General features: G+C 35.7%; 1 pseudogene; it reads right to left on the bottom strand.

Annotated features, from left to right (window-relative positions):
- Positions 1–1146: 1146 nt before the first annotated feature.
- LOC149188299 (casein kinase 1-like protein 1) lies at positions 1147–2014 on the bottom strand (annotated as a pseudogene).
- Positions 2015–21381: the final 19367 nt, after the last annotated feature.

The raw sequence follows: 21381 nt of genomic DNA, 5'->3' as shown, positions 1-21381 counted from the left end.
AAATTTATTCAGTGGATGGTAGAGATTTAGATTTTATGAAAATTTCTCTTTGGATCTGAGTGGCTTTAGGAGCCCAGCTTGTAGCTCCCACATGTCGTGCCCTCGACACAGGTGTCAATCACTCCTCCACGTGTGAGCCAACTACTTTGAATATGGGAGCCCGATAAAAATCTGATAGTGTAAACTATCTTCTCATACATTAATCAAATATCATATTACATATATACAGGAGTATTGTCTCAAGATAGGAAAACTATCTTGGAAATACAATCTGTTGGTTGAGAGAATATCTCAACCACACACCAAACTAGGAACATAGTTAGGAACAAACTCCTCTAGTTAGAAAGACACAACTGATACAAGTAGGAATTAAATATTCCAACACACCCCCTTAATGAGTACTTGTCTCGATATTAATATGCAAAGTCTACATCTGGTCTAGTCTGATAATTACACCTTGTACCTTGTTCATGCAATTGTCTATGTCCATATAAAGGAACAACCATCTACTGGAATGCATAGGTTCCCAACCGCTGCAATCGCGAGTCTACTAGGAAGTCATTCACATACGTGTTTCATCTAACCTCTCGATGAACTCCCCCTAAATATAAAATTTCAGCTCATGGAGTCTAAAACCAGTACGGCCCACCCAAGTGTATATATCCCGCATGACACACTCTTCCAAGGTGTTAAAACTCTCTTACATAGGGAACACATAACAAAGGGTATGCATGCCTCTTTGGGTCTTATAGAACAGCAGGTACATAAAACATTTCAAGACCCCAACCAACCATTAAAAAGGAGTATATGACATGTAGATTTGTTCTAATTACAATATGTGACTCACACTAGACCATGAGTCTGTTCCACAAACTCATACTAATTCACACAAACTCGATTGTCCATCATCTTCCAATCTTTGATGCAACTCCTCTAAGGTCGTCTTCACTATCATGTTTTCATTATATCTAGTTGTTAAACATTCCTGCAAATAAATTTCTTAATTGTTGAAATGACCAGTTCTAACACAGATACAAATGTGTGACAATAGTTGGCCAAACTAAATGCCACTATATTCTTTTCACCAGAATTATATCACTGACATAACACTTTCTAAAAAAAATAAAATTTTAACAATGGCATTCTCTAGATGACAAATTGGCTCTCCAAACTTTGTTTTAAGGCTCTTATGACAGATTGGAAATAATGAAAATACGATGCAAACTCTGAAGGATATGACTTACAGAGGTCCTCAATGGGGATGACAACCTTTTTCTCATTGATCTTTTCATACTTTTGTTTTTTTGTACCAACTTTCAGACCCTGCCATGGAAGACTACCCCTCAAAAAAATACATGAGCACATATCGAAGAGATTCTAAATCATCTTTACAACTTTTCTCAATGCCAAGATGAGTGTTCATGCTTGCATATTAGACAGGTCTAGTTAAATTTTTGTTCTCTCTATAAGGAATGTGTTGGTGACTGATAGGATCTCTGTACTTTTTAGCAAGTCCAAAATCAATTACATAAACCTGGTTTGCTCTTCTATCAAGACCCATGAGAAAATTATCAGGTTTGACGTCTCTATGAAGGAAGCATATTGAATGCACAAATTCAATCCTATTTATCATCTGATCTGCAAGCATGAGAACAGTCTTAAGAGAAAGTCCCAACAAGTCCATGACAAGAACATTATAGTCACCTTCCACACCAAACCATCTTACATTTGCAATACTCGTTCCTCCTTGAAGGAGCTTGTACAACTTGGCCTCATATACAAGTTGTGGATGCTTTGTCTTCACATTTTCCAGCTTGATGGCCACCTCCTCATTGGACTGGATATTAGTACCTAAATAGATCTCGCCAAAGGAGCCACTGCCAATCTTGCGGCCGAGTCTGTATTTGCTACCCACGCGAGGCTCCATCCCATATAGTTAATAACCTCGCTTCACCGTCCCTAAATAACAAAATTTGCCCCAAATCAAATCGATCCCTCGCCTTTTCCCAGGGATTTATTCGCATATATAGATGGATTCATCTGCAACTAAGACAACCCTCTCCTGCTCAATTAGCTCGGCCCCGGGCTTTTGGCATCACCACTGCGGCCTTGAAGCGAGACGAATCCACCATGATTAACCACTGCAGCCACTATTGATTCGCTGCAGCCTACCCAGCACCACGGGTTCACCTGGAGCTAGCCACCAGGGATCAAATGCGTGGTCACCAGGGCCTCTCTTCCGTTGCGTCGACACCCACTTGGGCTCCTTCCAACGATAGTCCCACTCACATGGCTCCTTCCCTGCTCGGAGTCCCATCAATCTACCCATGATGGCTCCTTGGTGTGGCCTTTGTCAGCCAGCAAGTCAAATGACGTTGCTCCTCTGACGGATCTCTTCGAGCAACTCAAACGAAGCTCCTCGGATAGATCTCATCCTCAAATGATGTTGCTCCTCAGAGGTGCCACCCACGGCTCCTCTGATTCCACGATTCAAAACAAATTGCTCAGACTAGATCAGAGCTGAGCTCCCATGGAGAACACGATTTCAAAATACGCTACCACAGAGAGTACACGGGGCTATGAAGCAAAGAAGCAATTTGGCAACCTCCGCGCAGCTTAGCACAAACAAGGCATACCACCTCTACGGCTCACCAGCACGCAGCTGCCAACCGAGGCGGAAAAACTAAAAGAATAAATTCTAAAACAAAACATATTTCTCTCTTATTTCCTTTAGCCCAGGACGGACCAAGCCCAGGAGGGGCCAAGCCCTCAAGGCTCTGATACCATGATAAAACTTGATAGTGTAAACTATCTTCTCATACATTAATGAAATATTATATTACATATATACATGAGTATTGTCTCAAGATAGGAAAACTATCTTGGACATACAATGTGTTGGTTGAGAGAATATCTCAACCACACACCAAACTAGGAACATAGTTAGGAACAAACTCCTCTAGTTAGAAAGACACAATTGAGACATGTAGGAATTAAATATTCCAATAGATCCCACATCCCAACGTCCCAGCATTAAACTACTCGTTCTCATGCTCTTCGCCCTACATTCTCCACTCGACATTCTCCTTTGGAGATTGTTTGGCATCTTGTTTGCAACCTTATTTCATGGGGGCATGAATCCGGAAAGAGGAAGAAGAAGCCACCCTAACAAAGGAAGAGGCCTTGGGCACCCCCAACAACTTTAATGATGTTACTATTGCCACCATGTTCAACAATCAGACTCCTAACACCATTTGTAGGGAAGTCTTGACCATGAAGGAAGCTGAACTACCTTGGGGCCGCCCAACGCTGCAGGCACTCAGGAACCTCCTCGCGCGCGAGATAAAAGAATGTTCCCAAGAGAGAACACAAACAATTGCATGGATTTTTGACCTCTCCACTCATCAGAGCCATGGTGTCTCCTCCCTTGGGTGTCTTGCTAGAGTTCTGTGCCTAGACTTTCCACCCAACATCCCTTCATATTCTTCCCCTGCCCCTTCCCCATCCCACTCTTTGCCCATCATCTCCTCCTCCTCGCCCTTCCTTGGCGCCCTTGTGGTTCATCCCCCTCCTCCCTAGTATCCTTCCCCTTTGGTGGTTGACGCTCACTTGTCTCCTCCTCGCCCCAATCCATGTGTGTGCTACGTCATGGACAAGAACCTGATGGATATTAGGAGTTTGTAGGTTCATGACACGGCCCAAGTGCAATGCGGCTCCAACATGGAAATGTTGCAGGTTAAGTGCGGCAAAATGTAACACTCGACAACATGACTTGTCTGAGGCAAAGAACGCAGTGAGGATTGTATGCTATGTAATTTTTCATCTTTTAATATAATTTGAATACTTGCTTACAAAAAAAGAAAAAAACACTTTTACGAATTTTTCATAGAATATTTTTAATAGTAATCAGATCAGATGAACTTTACAAATAAGTTTCTTTTGTGGCTATTTCAATATTAATCAAATATTTTTTTATTTTTTTTTTGTATAAAGACTATTCTATTAAGATTAAAAAGAGAAAAAATATTTACAAAGAGGTTTGAACCTCTGAGGGGGCCGTGGCCTGCCCTCTGTCAAGGAACCGTTGCAGGTAGCGCTTTTCCTTCTGTTTACAAAAATGATAATCATATCCTCAGAACTAAACAGAGCTATATAAACCCAAGACTAGACAGAGCTAAATGCTTCAGAGTGAGCTACCCTATTACAAAATACTGTCCTTTACCACAATTACAAAAAAGAAAAGCCAAAATTATATCCTGGAGAATGAACAATTTCATGCTGATGGTATCAGAAGCCATGCACACTGAAAATGACACACGAGATCCAGAAAACAAAATATGACTTGCTATCCTGTTGTTGAAGCCAAAGGTAATTAAACCTGCAGTGGCGTGTAGCATTTTCATTAACCTGGTTAGGGGAGCTTGCCCAGGTTACCATCACCTCATCTTCAGCTTCCATGAAGTTGCCTTCTGGAGGAGGCACAAGGTGCAGAACACTGCCAAAGAGGTGCGCCAGCTCACAAGCTATGATTTGCTCTTGAGGAGAGTCTGGCTGAGGGCGAGAATCTTCTTGTTGACCCTCTTCGTGCACCGCAGTAGAAACATTGAGGACAACACCAGCCAAGCTACTCTGAGAATCACTGGAATTCGGAGAATGTGACTGTTCCTTGGAAGTTTCATCTGAGCTTGTGAGCTCATCTTCTTCCTCCGAGAAGATAACAGTAATTATAGCTGAGATAAGCGGTCTGTTAAGCCTGCTTTTGAACTTGAACCTAGATGTATGAAGAGAACTGTTTAGGGAGGGTCTAGAATGGTCTGAGGGCGGTGAGGATGGCGAAATAGAAGCTAATGGGGTTATACGTCGAGGCACTGAGCTACCACGCCCCCTAGACCCTCCACGGGACCCCGAGTTGCTCCCATGCCTGGGAATACCACGACGACGGGCCATAACAGAATATAACAACGGATTGAAGATGCTCAAGGACTGAGGGTGAGGGAGAAGCAACTCGCAGACTAAGTGTAACCAAATTGAAAACCAGACCTGTGAATGTAAGACCCAATAGCCGAGCACACAGAAGATAGACTCGGCCTCAAGAAAATACCCAACAACGACTGAATAAGCCCAATACCCGACCCAGACACCTTCAACAAGGACAAAATCCAAATCCCTTACAGAGATGTACCAGAAGACTGACTTAAGACACCAAACGCAAATGGAGAAAACTAACTTAATGCACCAGACGCCTTCGGACAGAGGAAGAACTATATACCTGAAGCTGGCCAAATGGGGGCAGTTATGAGACCATGGTGGCTTCCAAATTCTCTGTGTTGCGCTAAGACTCTGAGGCCATGACCACCAGAGGAGACCACTGCTTGAAGAAACCGGAGCAACTGCGTTGATGCCTGAAAAGACCAGAACAAATGAACCATGGAGAGGGCGTGTCATCCTGATAACTTCCATCTGCGTACCTCGAGCTCGGTCCTTCATTAATGCTGATTAATTACCTGCCTCGAACCGCCTTACCCTGCTTAATTGCTTGCCAGTTGCCGGCTCCGCATGCCCCGACATTAACACCTATTAAAGACACCTGCATCCGGGTAATATTAATCAAATAATTTTTAAGAACATAGGTGTCTTTATTTTGAAATAGGGTTTGAGAAATTATTAAATGGATGGTAGAGATTTAACTTTTATGAAATATTCATTGAATATTTTTAGTAGTACTACGAGCAGAGAGTTGTGATTCACCATGAAATGTATTATGAGATAAGTATTTTTGATGTCTATCATTGTTTACCAACCATTTGATTTATATAACTATGTTAGTTAAATTGAAGAAACAAAAAAAAACATAATTAGATTAAATCCACACCATCCACTTATTAATTATTGATAATTAAATTAAAACTATAAAATCTTTGTTTCAAAATAGACACTTCAAAATTAAAAAAACATCATATAATCATACCATCGATTTCCATTAAAATTTTAGTTACAACATCTTATCTCTTTATTTATATATATATATATATATATATATATATTTCATTCATATATTAATTTATAATTATAATAATAATAATAATTTAATTGATTTTTATTTTCAATAATATAAAATTTCTCACTTTCATTTACTACTAATTTAATTTCTAGAATACACGTTCATAAAATTTTCATACCTACTAAATTATATAATATAAATATCTAAAAAAGGGTCAATATTTCAAATCATGAGATTATACATATTTTGGTTCAATAAAAGAATTGTTGAACCGAAAGAAAATGAAAATCAACTCAAAACCTAACAATTTAGTTACATTATAGTACATGTGACTGAGGCCCAGGCAGATTAGCTCCGGTCGAAGTAATCAATGCTGCAAAAGTAATCTAATGAAGGAAAGAAAAACGTCTAGTCGTTTGAACCATTTCATAAAAGGAATTTATGTCTCGTGGCAGACTTTTTTCTCTTAACAACTCGTAGCCCTAAATTTTTCTCTTAACAACTCGTCTTTACAGCATTTGGCATCTGATTAGTTTAATTGGTTGTAATTTAACGAGTCAATTTTTAAGGCTTTATCGCTGGGTGATATGATTCTTGGTATTTGAGTAATGTAATTTGGTATCCTTTAGATATGTCAATTTTTAATTTTGTTTTTTAGATATGAGTTTTGTAGTGTGACGTTTAATTGTATTTTTAATATAAAAATAAATTTATCTTTTAATTGGAAATGGTTAAATAAAATGGAATTTTAATTTTTAATGGTTTTTTTAATTGGAATTGGTAAGAAATCTAAACTCACTGGTTAAAAGATTAAAAATAATGTTTTTAAAATAAATTTATAAATTACTTATTTTACAAAAAATTTAAGTAAACATTACGCATTTAATTTTTATTATAATTTTATTTCTATACATCCAATAATATCTTATACATATATTTTTATTAAACAAAAGTAACTAACACTTTTTTTAATAAATTTATAAATTACTTATCTTAAAAAACAACTTTCTCTACTTTTTATTACAATTTTATTCTCACTTATGATAAGCAATGATATTGATAAATATAAGCACAATTTTAATAAAATTTCCACATAGATTTTTATTAAACAAAAATAATTAACATTTTTTAATAAATTTACAAATTACTTGTTTTAACAAACAATTTCCTCTACTTTTTATTACCATTTTATTCCCCACCTCTAATAAGCAATAATATCTGATAAATACGAACACAAATTGTATAAAATTTCCATCTCCTCAACTACCAAATCTAAACATTTTCTTAACAGACAAGGAAAATCTTGTACAGGCCCTGTTCAAAATGCATGAAATTTCATAGTAAATGAGTTTAAAACAAATGTTTTATGATTTGATTTTTTAATTAAAATTTGACTATAAAAAGCTTAAATTATAATTTTTTAGTTTAAATTACAAATTTTAATAAAAATTATAATTATAGTTTTTTATTAGATGTTTTTCACTAAATTATAATGAAATTATATATATGTGTTATATAGATAACGTATTCAGTTTTTTAAGAGCAAAAGTGTACTTTATTTTACAACTAAGGGTTTTTTTTCAATTTTTTAAACTATTTTTTAATAAAATACTTTGATTTTATTGACTAAGACGTTGTCTAAACCTGCCAAGGGCCATTAAAAAAAAAGACGTATTGACTTCAGTGCATCTATGTTTTTATTATTTCACTGATGTCGGGCTACTTTACATGTTTAATGAAAATGCTTTATTGGACAGTGGGCTACGTGATCTAGAGTGTCATTTCATAATCGATTTTTGCTTTTAATTTTTATGAGCGTAATTGATTTTTGAATGTGGAACATAATAAAAAATAAACTTTATAAAATTAATTAATTTATATTTTATAAATAATAATCATTGATTTATTTATTATTATATTGATTTGTATGATACTCTAAAAATATTGTAATTTTTTCTATTACTAAAATAATATAGTAAATTAGAATATTAGAATCACTTCAAATAATAAGTTAAAATAATAATAAATATGCAATTTTAAGAAAAATGAATATATAAATCAAGGGAATAACATTAAAATCTAGTATTGATATTAAATTTAAGGGAATAACATTAAATTCTAGGATTAATATTAAAGCCAAGAGATTATCATTAAAAATCCAAGGAATTAATATTAAAAACCCAAAAGATTAAAGTTGAAGATTAATATTATAAACCTTATGAATAATATTAATTTATGACAGTATGAACCCTTAGATTATTAAAAGAAAGGGATCAGTATTATAAACCCAAAGGACTAATAAAATCAAATGACTAATAAACCCTAGTGTTAGTATTATAAAACTTTAAATTAATATGTGAACCATGGTTTATCAAAATAAATCATGGTCAACAATGATCAATCGTGGCCAACGATGGTCCAACATCTCACTGTGATAAATATTGTTTCAATATGAAAATAAACTATGGTCTAATGTCACATAGTGAGAACAATTCTCTTGTCATGAAAATCATTCTTGGTCAAGTGTGGTCAAGCATGGTCAGCCATGGTCCAACTCGCATTCTCACAAGGATTGTCTCAATATCGAAATCAACCATGGTCAACCATGTTTATTTTAGGGTTTATAATATTTATCTGAGGGTTTATATATCTTAGTTAGGTTTATATACATTGGGTTTATAATATTAATCGATTGGGTTTAATATTATTTCGTTGGATTCATAATCCCTTAGGATTTTAGTATTAATCTGTTTGGTTTATAATATTGATCCCTTGGGTTTATTAATATAAGGGTTGATATTCCTAGGATGTAATAATTTTCCCTTGGGTTTAATATTATTCCATTGGGTTTATAATCCCTTGTGTTTTTAGTATTTTCTCAATATGAAAATGAACCATGGTCAACCACAGTCAACCATGTTTATTTTAGGGTTTAATATTATTCCCTTGGGTTTATAATACCTTGGGGTTTTAGTATTAATCACATTGTCAACCATGGTCAATCATGGGGAATCATGTTCAACCATGGTCAATCATGGGGAATCATGGTCAACCATGGTCAACCTTGTTTTATAAAAGAAATCATGGTCATCCATGTTCAACCATGGTCTAATGCCACATTGTTGCAAAGATTGTGTTGATATAAAAATTAACCATGGCTAAGCATGGTCAACCATGGTCCAATGTCGCATTGTGACAAGGATTGTCTCAATATGAAAATCAACCACGGTCAACCATTTTGTTTTGGTGTTTACAACATTTAGCTTAGGGTTTATAATATTAGTCCCTTGGGTTTAATATTATTCCCTAGGGTTCATAATCCCTTAGGTTTTAGTATTAATCCCCTGGGTTTTAGTATTAATCCATTGGGTTATTATTCCCTTGGCTTTATATATCAGTCATGGTCAACCATTGTCAATCTTAGCCAACCATTGTCAACCATAATTGAATGTTGCATTGTGACCATTATTGTCTCATTATTAATAATAGTAGTAATATTAAATAATAATAATAACCATAATAATGTTAAGAAAAAATCTTTGGTAGTAATCACATAGGAAAATGATTTGTCGATGCGTTTCGCACCATCCAATGTGGTTCATCGTTAGGGCAAGATGAAGAGCCAGATCTTGGCACCATTTTAAATAGAGATCAATGCAGAGATCCTTGGCCAAGCTACCGACTATAAGAAAAGGCTAGTTTTTGAAAAATAATATTTTAATAAGTAACATTAATTATTAAGACCAAATAATAATAAATAAAATCTAATAAAAGTTAGGGTTCAATATATAGTTGAATAATTAAAAAGAAAAAATACATAGTCAAAGTCCTAACAATCATTAACGAGTCAAGATCCTAGAAACAATAAAATCAAAACAGAATATAATGAACACTAAAAATGTTAGGTCAAACATAAAGTAAGGAGCCAAGGCCCTATAAATAAACAGAGGAGTCAAGAGAAAATTTATGATTTAAATCCAAGTCAAACGAAATAAGGAACAAGGCCCTTTAATTAAATGAGCCAAGAATATTGAAAAAAAAATGAAATTAAAATATTTTGACAACCTATTTTTTTTTCCATCATAAAAACCATTGAAAACCTAGTAAAAGTAAAAAATTATAAAATAGGATACTATAACACAAATCTCATGATAAGAGGGTAAAAGAAATATCCATCCATTAAAATTAAACTAGGAAGATAGGACATGGACCCAACTTCTGCTAATTTTCCAACCATCGTCTCCATTCAAATTATTGGGCCTTCTTTCGATTTCTAGGGCTTCTCTGAATTTTCGATGAAGGAATTGACTAATCCTAGCAATGGCTTGGGCCTCCTCAATGAAGATGTGATGCTTATTTTTATCTGCATGTTCAACCAAAGCAGAGGAGCGGGTCTTACCTTGCTTTATGTCAGCGGTGTGCTCATGAACCCTTCGATTAATTGAGCAAGCAGTTTCACCTAGGTAGGTAGTCCCATATGAGCAAGGGATAACATGACCACCTTTCATATTTTTAGGGTCCACTGAGTCTTCTACAGGTCTTAGGGAGCTTCGTAAGGTATTTATAGGTCTAAAGGTTGAAGGAACCTTATGTTTCCTTAAGATTGGACTTTTGTAAAGAGATGGTTGTTGGGAGCAGAATTAATAAGGTGAAGAGTAAGCAGAGGCCCCCTGGATTTGATAACAATTATGTTCTAGATGAACCCAAGTTGAATAATGCGCTGAGAATTGTTGCGAGGATGAAGCACCCTTAGTGTTGCAGAGTGATGGAGGTGCGGTCCACTTCTCTAGGGATACAGTTATACACCAATAATAATCTAAAACACACTGTGTGCAAAGGGGGCTTCCTATACAAACCACTCACAACACAGTGCTTCAAGACTCAGGCTTTCCCCAATATAGTGAATCAATCTAATTTCCCATGTGTCATTGTTCAACCTTGCCACATCTACATGAAAAAAATACTCTACAGATTCTTAGTAGATAAAACTCCCATTAGACATTTTTTTTTGTTTAATCTCATTGTAACTCCAATGCAATAATAAGAGAATAGTGCTCTACGGGAAAATAACTCTGAGTGGATAAATAGATTCCTGTGTTTATTATTTCCCTTGTAATTCCAACAATAAGAAAATTCTTAGAGAATCTCTATATTGTTAAAGTCACGATTGCCGTTACACCAAAACCCGCAGGTGTTAGTAAACAGACACATTGCTAGATTTAAGCACATGCCACGAAACACACGGGGAGCGTTGAATTATCCTTCTACACCGCCATTAACGAGAAGCGCAACAATCTCCCCCCAACGCGAGCCAGGTGTGTTTCGAACTCGAGACCTTTTGGCACTGATACCACTTGTTGGAGTCACGATTGTCGTTACACCAAAACCTACATGTGTTAGTAAATAGTCACATTGCTAGATTTAAGCACATGCCACGAAACACACGGGGAGCATTGAATTATCCTTCTACACCGCCATTAACGGGGAGCGCAACATATATGTTTACCTTTATGCTTTCTCATTAAATGTGTGTATTACAAAGTCTAAAAAGCTCATGACTAGAGTTTGATTTTCATTTGGCTATTAAAATTGGGTGATTTCTTAAATTATATATTTTCATATCCTGTACCCTATAGTTGATATCAAAAATATAAAATCCATCATGACATTCAATATTGTAATTATGATATTGTTTATTTATCTATATTATATAATAAATATTGTGATTATGTTGTTTATTTATTTATAATGGTAATAAGTTTATTTTGATTAAACCATAAATAATTTTAAGGTGCCCTATTTGTGTTTTTCTTGTTTTTGGAGGGTTGTAATTTGTAATTTTTAATTTTTTTATAGAATTAAAAACGAGGTAACTTAAAAGGGAGTAGTGTTAATTTTAATTTTTTTAATTAATGGCCTGAGAAACGATGGTCGAATTAGGAAAATTAAATTAAAGTTAAATTAATTTATATTAGAAAAAATCATTTATTTTATTTTATTGAAGTTTACATGTTTGAAAATATATATATATATCTATATATATATATATATTTTATTATTATATAAAATCGGTCACAGGTCTGCACCGTAAAATCTCTGGTTTACCGTGACATGGAACACGATTGTGCAATTTTTAAGTGTATATTTAATTTCTTTATGGTAGAATTTCATTTTGAAATTGAAATGGGTTATGCATGGTAAATTGGTAAGAGAATTTTCTTTTCAATTATTTTTAATAAAAATTTTATGATGATAATGTTTAATTTTTTTTTTTTTAAATAATGAGGGATAAAAGTATCTTCAATTAACTAACATTTTTTTTATAAATTAATATATCTATTATATATTTATTTTTCATTTTATGAGAAATTAGTGATAAGGAGCTCCTCTATGTACGAAGATGTGGAAAGAAGAATAAAGTAGGAGACGTGGAAAGAAGAGTTATAAGTAAATCATAATGAATGGTTAATAATATCAATTTAATAATGATAACGTTTAAAAAAAAATTGTTTAAATAATGAGTGATAAAAGTATCTTCAATTAACTTACAATTTTTCTATAAATTAATATATCTATTATATATTTATTTTTCATTTTATGAGAAATTAGTGATCAAGAGCTCCTCTATGCAAGAAGATGTGGAAAGAAGAATAAAGTAGGAGATGTGGAAAGAAGAGTTATAAGTACATCATAATGAATGGTTAATAACATCGTTTGTGGTCACATGGTTTAAAGCTTTGAGAACTTGGGATAAGAGCATATTAAATGTAACGTCCAAAAGTTATGGTAAATTGGAAGATATATTATTTTTTTAAAGTTATATCTTTTTACTTTTTGATCTGTCTTTCTATTTTTGGTTTTAGAATTAGTATTATAATAATTTAAATGTATTAATGTGGGAATATTAGAGAATTTAATTTATCTTTCCTTCTTGTGTGAGGAATCAATGATAAAGAGTATCATCAAATTATTAAATTAGTAAGATATGGAGAAAAAGATATTATGTAGAATATGATCGATGGGTAAAGACATTTTTTTTCCTTGTTAATTAGTTTACTTTTCCTTTTTTGTTTGAGAAAATCACTAATTTTTTCTTATGAGATCTCCCTCTCTCTAGTTGGAGAAAGTGGGGATAAGAGTACCCTAAATGTATGATAAGAGTATCAAAAATTTATTAATATGGGAATGTTTTGAAGGTTAAAGTCTCTCCATCTTGTTTGAGAAGTATTCAGAAGAGTACCCTCAATCTACCAACGTATGTGATCATGATGAATTGGTGAAGGCATTGCTTTTGTTTTGGAGGTTCAAATCTCTCTCCTTGTTTGAGAAATCAATGATAAAGAGTTCTCTAAGGCTATGAATGTGGATTGATATGTAGTGAAAAGTCTTGGAATGTACATAATAGGGCCTCTAAAGAATTGGGTAGGAGTGAACAATTAGTTACAATAATGATGTGAAATGTGGTTGTTTGAATCCATTCAAATTCGATGGAAATGAATGTATATTTATCTTTATAGAAGGTGGTTGTTTGAATCCATTCAAAATTAATGGAAATGAACATAGAATTTTCTTTATAGGAACTCTATCACAAATCACTATCAACCTCTTTAGATAGTTCATGGAGTCTAAATTCTATGATATATGGATTCTAAGGCAACACAACATTGATGTCATATCCCTCGCGTAACTCATCATAACTAACAGTTTTGAATGGTTAGTCAGTTACGGAACTGATCCTTAAACTGCGGAACGGTTTTCTGGATGAGATCGAATATGGAAGGCTCCATTACGAAACTGGGGAAAACGGATTCTGGAGGAGTTTTGTTTTGAACCGCATTGGAAGGCAGCGATGCGATGGGGGGGAAATACACAGTCGCATTGGAAGGCAGTGATGCCATGCGGGAATACACAGTCGCATTGGAAGGCAGCGATGCCATGCGGGAATACACAGTCGCACTGGAAGGTTTGAAAAGGAAAAAGGAGGAGGGGCATATTCACCAGCGGGAGTATTGACAAAGAAACTCGATTGATAGAGTTTGTGTCGCAGACTTCTATAGATTCAGCGTGTTAGCAGAAGAGAAATTCCTATAGGAAATAGAGGTATGGCCCTTGTATTTTGAATAATGTCTTTGCTTGACTCTATATAAAGGACATTATAATATTCACTGTCTTGGAAGTGCGGATTATTTCATGATAGTAGGAGAGGGCGAAGTTGTTTTTTTTATGTGCGCCTTACGGGGTTACAACTGTTAAAGAAATCTAATTTGTTCATGGCTCCAATCTGTTTGTAAAGTATCGGTGCCCAAACTAAAGTGTAATGGTTTCCAAGTACGTATTACTTCATTAAAAGCAGATGCATGGCCCTGATGACGGGAAGGGTAATGACATGCCTCTCAGCCGTATCTGCGCCACGAGGGTTTGGTGCAATGTTGCAGGGTAATGGCATGCCTCTGGGCGTCCTTGCTCTTCCACGCCTCGAACCATCTGCGTAAGCTCTATCAGGTACACGAAATTGGTTCGCACCGACTGCATGGCCCTCCTGTGGCTGCATTACTCCAGCACTCGGAGTCCGTTTGGCATACCTGCCCATGTGCCCACACAAACCGACGACTCCAGGGAGATGTAATTTCCTTTGGAATTGATGGTGGTGAGAAGTCGTTGGTATACCAGGTACGCGTGGGTTGAACTTTGCAATGGAGAATGGATCATAAGGCATGAATACATATCCCTTTCGAACCATGGACCTGAGCATGCGCTATGGCGATGAGGTTGTCGAAGAATAGAAAGATAAGTTGACCTTGTGTGATATTCTTTATTTATGTGCAGCGAGAGAATGTTTAAATTACATGTTTTCTCAGTAGAAAATTTGTTGATGTATGCAGATAGAAAAGATTATTTGATATATTTTCTTGGTGGGGAAAAACTATGATAATGCATGCACTGAAGGAATTATTATTATGGCTGCTATTTATTTTGGAAAATAGGAATCTGGTTTTGATTCTATTCTCAGTTTTACGTAAGCTAATGAGTTAGAACTCTCTTGAAAAGAGTTATACATTAGTAAACATTGTGGGTATATATGCTAGTTTAATAGTAAGTCATGCTTGCTTATGCCTATGAGACGATGTTAAAGAATCTATTTCAGACATTGTTTATTGATTCTTTAATAATGTAACTAATTTTGTTGCCAAGATTGTTGATGACTGCATTGACAGTAGATGTTGATTATTGTTTGAATATTATTGTAACTAATCTTGTTGTCAACATTGTTGATGACTGCATTGACAGGAAACGATGGCAGATGGTGCCAAGGAAAGTGATGTTTAACATTATGGCAGGAAAAAGGATTATTCGTTCATGCAGATGAGTTCAAGATGCAGTATTGTCCATTGCTAGAACAATTAGGCCACAAAGAATGTTGCATGTGGCGGTATGTAAATAAAAAGATTACATGTAAGTTGTATTAGCTTTTAGCTAGTTATGTGATAGCTTAACGATAATTCATTGTAAAGATTTCAATACAATGGTTAAGGGATGGAATCCCTTATAAACCATTGAGTGAGGGGTGAAAACCCTCACGAGCGTTTAATAAGAAGATTAAACGTTTGTTGGTTTTCACCCTACGGGGTTTCCAGGGTATATCCGTGTTCAATGGTGTGATTGATGTGATTGCCTTATGTGTCCATTGTTGATGATGGGTCCTTGATGATGATGGTTCTTTATTTGTTGTTGACAAGCATAATGTCTTAGTGCATGATTATTTAATATGGTTAAGGATATCAAGTAATGGATACAGGGATTCATGAGACAGCTTATGTCAGAACACTACCACATGGATGGTTAATGGTTATGAAGATGGATATATATCTTATTGTCTTTCACTGCAATTGGCTTGATGTATTAGTGAATGTTATATCTAATGGTTAGTGATGATTTGTGGGTTGTGAGTTGATTAATTACTTGTGGTAATTGTATAAAATTTCTAACTCCCTACTTTTACCTGCGAGGTTACCGGGGTATGTGACAAGTGGTATCAGAGCTAAAGGTTGCAGTACTGGCGCCTTTGGGAATTGGTAAGCGGAAAGGATATTGAGGTACGCCATCAGTAGGCATTAACTCAGGTATGAGTTTAATCAGTCGCATATTCATTTATGTCGTACACTACTTTTGGCATGATGGGTGTGATTCGTGTTTATAACTTCCTTGAGAAATAAGTGATAAGTTGTTGCATAATTACATTCATAACATTGGATTCCTAATGAGGAAAAGACAATGAAAACTTTTGTCGTACTTAAGAACAATATTGAGTACTCATTACACTTAAGAACGATATTGAACACTCATTGACGAAAGTGACAATCAACTACCAAGCTTGATTTGCAAATATGGCAATAACAATGATGTATTTGATGAACAAAATTGAAGTTACAATGAATGAGCAAATGCATGAATATAAATTGGGGAAACATCCCTGAATAGAATGAAAAATTGTTTTAAAAAGGACATTAGAAGAACCCCTTTAGATACTGAAAACATGCAATGAGTCAAGCAGCGAGACTTGATTGTCATAGCTAACTTTTGATTCAGTCTTGTCATGGATGCATGAAGACAATTGGTAGTTGAGATTGGTTAGTGTTGTATGACTAACCCATAGAACTTATATGCATTTGAATTGGACTAAGATTGCTACAATTCGTAAATAAGTGAAGTTGATTGATGTCACATGCATGGAATGTGTGTGTGAAGATTCTTACTCTCTCTGTGCTATAGTTCTAGTTGTTTATGGGAGGAGTTCTTAACTTTATTCACCATGAGAATGCATGATGAATAGTATATGCTCATGTCTTAATAGATTTAATGTTGATTACCCTCTAATTAAGTGAAATCCATTAGCATGGTATGTGTTTATCATTACTTGTTGAGAGGTAAAAATCATTGGAGCCTCGATTTAATGATGGATTTCTGATGCATGTTGCATTCCAGTGTGAAGTTAATTGTAGAAGCATGTTCAGTGAGTAACATTTCTTGGACCCATTCATGGTATAATTACATGTGATAATTATTCATAAATGGACTACCTGTGTTAATACAGTTGCCAGTAAACTCTAACTACCTTCCCCAGCTATGGATGCTTCCAAAGGAAAAGGAAGCAAGGAGAAGGAAGAAGACCGTGCTGCAGGGACAGACGGAGATGGGAAAAGAAATCGCTAAGTCTGGTGATGACCAGATAGCGCCAGCTTTGGGTGTCAGAATCTTGCAAAAGACTCTAAGTCTGGGAATGATTAGACAGCGCTTGATATGCATGTGAGTATTCCCTTGACCATGCTTAAGGAGTTGGTAAATGATAACTATAGTGTGTTGCTGTTAATGATTTTTGTAATGTCTCCTTGAAGTCGTTATTCTGAAATGGATACATAGTAGTGTTATGATATTTGTTGCATCTAGCATCAAGTGGTAACTCTGGTGCATGTGTGACACTTGGGAGATTATGTTTCTAATTGCATAAGTAGAGCAATTGCTTCCGGTAAAGGTGGTTTAATTTGTTAGTTATGCATGTTGGTCCAAGGATAAGATAAGCATCTTGCTCACTTTCTTGAAGAATACATATGAATGTTTATATGATTTCTTAGTAGAGGAAGTATTGGAATGCATGCAATGAAAGAATGGTTCTTTTCTAGATTTTCTTGGTAAAGAAAATGTGTTAAAGCATGCAATTAAAGATTGATTATTTTGTATGCTTTCTTAATAAAGCAAATAAGTAGTTCTTATTGGGAAGACTCCACGTGAGTCTTGTATGTGAAATGCGTGTCTCTTGTCTATAAAATCCTTACTTGTTTCATGAAAAGAACTATATGCATTGAAGTAAAGTAATTGTGTTAGGAGAACACATGATGCATATTGGTAGCTATTGTGACTTTGGAATTATAAGTCGGTGTGTACTTAGAGAAAGTGGTCATGCTAGCTTCTTTGAAAATAATAATCTCTTGGAGAGATTGTCTTGTTGGATGAGCTGTGTCGATTACTTGATTTTGATGCATAAAGGATAAGTAAACCTTGTTTTTGTATCTTGATTTTTATGCCTAAGGATGGATATCTTTAATAATTTCTTGAAAGGGAATCTTGAGAAACCCTCACATCGGAAGATGGAGAAATGAGGATTAAAATGACTTCCTTTAAGAAAGAGGTATGTGGTTTGTTGTAAGAAATGCTGGTAGTATGCTAGTGAAAGGCTTATATGATAAGCAATGGTATGCCCAAAGATTAGTCATTATGACATAAGAGTTATGTTCTTGTATGTTAGAGAAATTATGTTTAATTACACTAACAATGCATGACTAAAGTTAGCCATAGTAAACGTAAGATAATACTCCATTAATGATGATTGAATTGGAACAACAGACTATGGCAAAATTGGGAATGCTGAGAGTATTAACTCAACTATTGTTGACATTTATATATTAATGAGTATTTGCATATGCTTTTATACATGACAATATTGTATGCATGAACATTCTTGGAAATGGAATACGTGTTAACTGATGCATATTTATAACTAACATTGCTGATGGGATTAAGTAGTGGTAGCTTAATGGCAACAAGAAAACTCATCACGTAAATTGCTGCAATGTGAAATGCAATTATAAATGAGAAAGAATGATGTTATATGATATGCATGAATTATGTTATTTGGAAAATTTGCATGCATACAACGTGTATGATGGATATGTTTCCCATCAATCTTGATGTTGTGGACCCATGTTGGGGTTAAGTGTAAATGCATGGTATACATGCATGTTTGTTGTGCTAATGATAATGTTCATATGGTTCATTGTGTAAATTACTTTGAGAAAGAGATGAAAAAAGAGAAATATTCATGCTATGTCTGGTTGGGATCAGATGGCATAAGAGGAAAGAATTTCCTGTGTATGCTACGTCTGGTTAGGATCAGATAGCGTTTACTGGCGAGACCAGTGTGATTGCGGTCGAGTAGGACCTGCGTTTACTGGCGAGACCAGTGTGATTGCGGTCGAGTAGGACCTGCGTTTACTGGCGAGACCAGTGTGATTGCGGTCGAGTAGGACCTGCGTTTACTGGCGAGACCAGTGTAATTGCGGTCGAGTAGGACCTGCAAGTGCTTGGGTTGATGGCAATACCTGCCCGGAGGGGTTGATGGTACTTGTCTGCCCGGAGTTGGGTTGATGGCAGCTACCTGCCCGGAAGGGTTGATGGTACTTGTCTGCCCAGATCTCCTCTCCTTAGAATTCTTGAGCTGGTTGGCCAGTGGGATTCTATGTTAGACCTGGTAAGGTCTCTATCAAAGAAACTGTCTGGATGTGAAAATGACTCGGTTTGGTTGTGGAAACCAGTTCCCATGGGTTGGGAATTCTTTAGTCCATTGTGGTCTCATGGCTAAAGGAATTAACTAATCAGCTATATGTTATGTTAGAAATAAATTTTACATATAGTTGTGTGAAATGTGTTATGCACTTTTAACAGGAAATGAGTTTAATGTTCAGTAAGGAGTAATTGGAAATTTTAATTCCTTTAGTAATTTTATGAACATCTTAGTGGGAGCTAAGATAGTTTTTGCTGGATGCAGTGATTGACAGTTTTGATGGTTAGAGAGCTAGGTGCTCTTTTGGTACTTCTAAAAGTACATTATGGATGTCTTTAATGAAAATTCATGCAGTGTGCACATGAGCAGTGATTTATCATTGGTTGATTAGTGTTAGTGCTCTATAAGTACTTGTAAAAGTACTGTGATTTAGAAATCATTTAGCATTGCACAATTGATTGCTAGTCAAACGTATTTTATTTGACTCAAAATATAGTGGCTAATGTAATTGAATTTGTTAGTCATATATTACAGGAATTGCTTACCATGGAAGGTTGAAGAATTGTCCAACCACTATTAAATGTTTACATGAGAGTATTCATGATTTTCAAAAAAAATTATATGGTAAGTAATGGTAAGTTGATACAGAGAATGGTTGTCATGAATGAATTAGGGCCACGTGGTGGCGATTAGAAGTTGCATATTTTTGCAACTATTGATGCTTATAACTAATGATATTTCTTATGACTATATCATTACTATTTTGTTTGTCGTCTTTTCTTGGAATGAAATCGTTGATTTCAAAGAGAAAGGATCACATTTTGTGTGGTTTAGATGGTAATACCATGAGTAAAGTCTAAAGTTCCAATGAAAGATGAACACCGAGGACGGTGTTCTTGTTAAGGGGGGGAGTATGTCATATCCCTCGCGTAACTCATCATAACTAACAGTTTTGAATGGTTAGTCAGTTACGGAACTGATCCTTAAACTGCGGAACGGTTTTCTGGATGAGATCGAATATGGAAGGCTCCATTACGAAACTGGGGAAAACGGATTCTGGAGGAGTTTTGTTTTGAACCGCATTGGAAGGCAGCGATGCGATGGGGGGGAAATACACAGTCGCATTGGAAGGCAGCGATGCCATGCGGGAATACACAGTCGCATTGGAAGGCAGCGATGCCATGCGGGAATACACAGTCGCACTGGAAGGTTTGAAAAGGCAAAAGGAGGAGGGGCATATTCACCAGCGGGAGTATTGACAAAGAAACTCGATTGATAGAGTTTGTGTCGCAGACTTCTATAGATTCAGCGTGTTAGCAGAAGAGAAATTCCTATAGGAAATAGAGGTATGGCCCTTGTATTTTGAATAATGTCTTTGCTTGACTCTATATAAAGGACATTATAATATTCACTGTCTTGGAAGTGCGGATTATTTCATGACAGTAGGAGAGGGCGAAGCTATTTTTTTTATGTGCGCCTTACGGGGTTACAACTGTTAAAGAAATCTAATTTGTTCATGGCTCCAATCTGTTTGTAAAGTATTGGTGCCCAAACTAAAGTGTAATGGTTTCCAAGTACGTATTACTTCATTAAAAGCAGATGCATGGCCCTGATGACGGGAAGGGTAATGACATGCCTCTCAGCCGTATCTGCGCCATGAGGGTTTGGTGCAATGTTGCAGGGTAATGGCATGCCTCTGGGCGTCCTTGCTCTTCCACGCCTCGAACCATCTGCGTAAGCTCTATTAGGTACACGAAATTGGTTCGCACCGACTGCATGGCCCTCCTGTGGCTGCATTACTCCAGCACTCGGAGTCCGTTTGGCATACTTGCCCATGTGCCCACACAAACCGACGACTCCAGGGAGATGTAATTTCCTTTGGAATTGATGGTGGTGGGAAGTCGTTGGTATACCAGGTACGCGTGGGTTGAACTTTGCAATGGAGAATGGATCATAAGGCATGAATACATATCCCTTTCGAACCATGGACCTGAGCATGCACTATGGCGATGAGGTTGTCGAAGAATAGAAAGATAAGTTGACC

The sequence above is a fragment of the Pinus tabuliformis genome, chromosome 3_1, assembly GCF_031772625.1.
Source record: "Pinus tabuliformis cultivar Carrire ecotype Pingquan chromosome 3_1, CPIR1, whole genome shotgun sequence".
Taxonomy (NCBI): Eukaryota; Viridiplantae; Streptophyta; class Pinopsida; order Pinales; family Pinaceae; genus Pinus; species Pinus tabuliformis.
This window is presented reverse-complemented; position numbering and strand designations above follow the sequence as displayed.